The sequence below is a fragment of the Dipodomys merriami genome, unplaced genomic scaffold, assembly GCF_024711535.1.
Source record: "Dipodomys merriami isolate MVZ:Mamm:240054 unplaced genomic scaffold, mDipMer1.0.p SCAF_287, whole genome shotgun sequence".
NCBI classification, from domain to species: domain Eukaryota; kingdom Metazoa; phylum Chordata; class Mammalia; order Rodentia; family Heteromyidae; genus Dipodomys; species Dipodomys merriami.
Genome location: NW_027204348.1, coordinates 689,682 through 693,081, shown reverse-complemented (window position 1 = coordinate 693,081; position 3,400 = coordinate 689,682). Strand labels below are relative to the sequence as shown.

Sequence of the window (3,400 nt, the reverse complement as noted above, 5' to 3'; positions counted from 1 at the left end):
AGATTATTATTTATGGTTCATCTCATCATTTGTGTATGGCTTATACCATCATTTGTTCCTCACTAACATATAAAGTAAAGAAGCCTTTAAATTTTAACAGAAACTGTGCAGTTAATGTCTTAAATCTGCTTCTTTACACAAACACTTTGCAACTTCTCATTAGTAAAGTTTCTATAAACTCTGAAATGTACATATTTAGTAGTATGTACCTTGAATCTTAAATGCTTTATGAAAAAGTTTTATAACCTGCTAAATAGTCTTAATTTTGGCATATATGAGCAAATTCCCAAAATTAAACATATTTAAAACATTAAAACTTTTAACAAACCTTAACACTTTCTATAGTGTTCATTATGGCAGGTTCCTTGTACAGAATAATTGAATTCCTTCTCCTACACATCTGTTGAACAACAAATATCTGGTATTATTTTGTTTTTGACATGTCAAACTTGACTTTATTCTTAAATGTGTTCTTATGTAAGAAATACATGGTTCTAAAATTTCATGACAATTCTTTTGAATTAAATTTTTGTGGAATTGTCTAGTTTAAGAAAATCAATTACACTTTATGTATAAAAAATGTTCTGTGCTCAATTCAGTAGCACATACACTAACATTGGAACAATAAAGAGAAGAATAGCCCCTGACTGAGGATGACACTCAACTTCGTGAAGCATTCTAGATTTTTAAAAGAACAGATGGAGGGAATGTGGACAGAAGGGAACCTTAATGCATTGTTGTTGGGAGTTTAAACTTGTTCGAAGAGTTTGGAAAGTAGTATGGCGGTTCCTCAAAAGACTACAATAGAGCACCCCTAAGTCCCAGCAATCCCATTTTGGGCATTCACCCAAATGATCACAAACAAGACCATACTAAAACTACCAGCAAAACCATGTTCATTGCAGCATTATTTACCAAAGCTAAGATACAGAACCAAACCAGAGGCCCCAAAGTAAACTAATGGATCAAGAAAATGTGTGTGTGTGTGTCTGTCTGTGTGTGTGTGTGTGTGTGTGTGTGTGTGTGTGTGTGTGTGTGTGTGTGTGTGTGTGCGCATGTGTACTGGAATTCTATGCCTCCATCAGAAAGAATGACATCACCCAGTTAGGAAATGGAAAGACATGGAAAAATTTATATTAAGTGAATTAAGCCAGGCCCAAAGAAGTGAAGTAAGCCAGGCCCAAAGAAAGATAGGTCCCATGGATTCCTTAATTGCAATAACTAGTATGTGTCTGCTACAAGAAGAAAACATCATATAAGTTGATGTTAGGCAAAATGAACCCCAAGATAAGGATTCAAATAGTTTTTATTTCTTGCGATTGTTTCTAAGATATTTATAAGATGAATTCTTTGTTGCTTTGTATGTTCCTCCTGCAAGCTAAAGCCCCTGTTTTCACTGTATTTGATGTTGGTATACTTTGTGCAGTGGAAGGGAAACACAAATCGTTGAAAAAGGGATGCAGGTGGACCGATTGCAACAATGAGATGAACAAGTCGTTATGTCAAAAAATGATTTTGGCCAGGTGTTGAGGGATGTGGACAGTGGGGAGGGATGGGGGGAGGGGTTGGTGGGTGTAGGGGGTGGGAGATGGGCAGGGATGGGAAGAGGAAACAAAGGAGGAGCAAGTGGACCCATTGCAACAATGAGATGTACAAGTTATTATGTCAAAAATGAACTTTACAACTTTGGGGGGAGGAGGACAGGGTGGGGAAAGTGGGGGAGTGTGGGAAGGGATGGGAAGGGGAAACAAAGGGGAGGCAACAATGTTTGATAAGAAATGTACTCATTATCTTGCCCATGTAATTGTAACTCCTCTGTCAGTATTCTCACAATAAAAAAAAAAATGTACTCAATAACTCACGCATGTAATTGTAACACCTCTGTATGGCATTTTCACAATAAAAAAAAGAATCAAAGGTCCTGTGGTATCCCTTATTTGCAATAACTAATGCATATCTGGGATAAGCAAAGAAGGTATGGTAAGGCGAAAAAAAGGAGTAGGCAACAATGCTTGATAAGAAATGTACTCATTACATTTTCCACGTAATTGTAACTCCTCTGTATGGTATTTTCACAATTAAAAAAAAAAGGTCAAAAGCATGTGCATATGAATAGATAAGATGATGTTAAGGTAAATGAACCCCATGATAAGGACACAAGTGGTTTTTTATTTCTTCCTGTGTTTTCTAATATATTTATAATGTATGATGTGATTTTTATATGTGCATCCCACACAGTTAAACCCCTGTTTTCACTGAATCTGATGTTGGTGCACCTCCATCTTGTATATACACTTCTCTAATTTGGGGATGGAAAGGGAAAAAACAAAATGGTAAAATAAGGATACAGTATGACCCATTGCAACAATGTGACGCACAAGACAGTATGTTGAAAAACGAATTTTACAATTTAGGAGGGTGGGGGAGGGGAGTGTACTTGTGGAGCTGGGAGGGAAGGGATGGTGGGGGGAAAACAAAGGAGGAGGTAACAATGTTTGATAGGAAATGAACTATTCATGTAACTGTAACCACTCTGTATAGTACTTTTACAATAAAAATATAAAAATGTTATGGGATGGAAGAGAATATTTCCCCTATTTTACCCATATAATATCGTTAACAAAGAAATTAATACAAAACACTGATATGCAGATATTTTGAATAAATGTGTGTTTGTGTATGTGTGTGTGTGTGTGCATGCCTGCACATTTTTGTTCTCAGAGTTTGAATTCAGTGCATCAAGGTCCCGCTAGGCCATTCCTCTCTAGATTGATGAGCTACTATATAAGCTACATCTCCATTCTTGGCTCTTTGCTAGTTCATTAATTTTTTTTAATATTTTTATTATTTTTTATTGTGAACATACTGTACAGAGGGGTTACAATTACATGGGCAAGATAATGAGTACATTTCTTATCAAGCATTGCAGCCTCCTCCTTTTTTTACCCTTCACTTCCCTTCCCAGCCTCCCCCCAACCCCCCACCCCATACTCCCCCCCACACCAAAGTTATAAAGTTCGTTTTTGACAGGACAACTTGTACTTCTCATTGTTGCAACGTGTCCACCTGTATCCTTAAACGACTTGTTTTTCCCCTTCTCCTCCACAAATTATAACGACATCAAATATAGTGAAAGCAGGGGTCATACTGTGGGGGAGGGATATACAAAGCAAGAAAGAAATAATTTTATAAATGCGTTAGAAAAAAATTCATGAAAGAAAAAAACATTTAAATACATATGTAAGGGTTCATTTTCCTAACATCACATTATCTGACCTTTGCTGCTTGACTCATACATATACTAGATATTGCAAATAAGGGAAACCATGGAACCTATGTTTCTTTGGGCCTGGCTTACTTCACTTAATATAATTTTTTCCAAGCCTTTCCATTTCCTAAC

General features: G+C 36.5%; 1 non-coding gene across 1 annotated transcript; it reads left to right on the top strand.

Annotated features, from left to right (window-relative positions):
- Positions 1–586: 586 nt before the first annotated feature.
- Positions 587–688, top strand: LOC138838676 (U6 spliceosomal RNA). Its single transcript, XR_011375708.1, has one exon. It is a non-coding gene; the product is annotated as a U6 spliceosomal RNA (small nuclear RNA).
- The last annotated feature ends 2,712 nt before the right edge of the window (positions 689–3,400 follow it).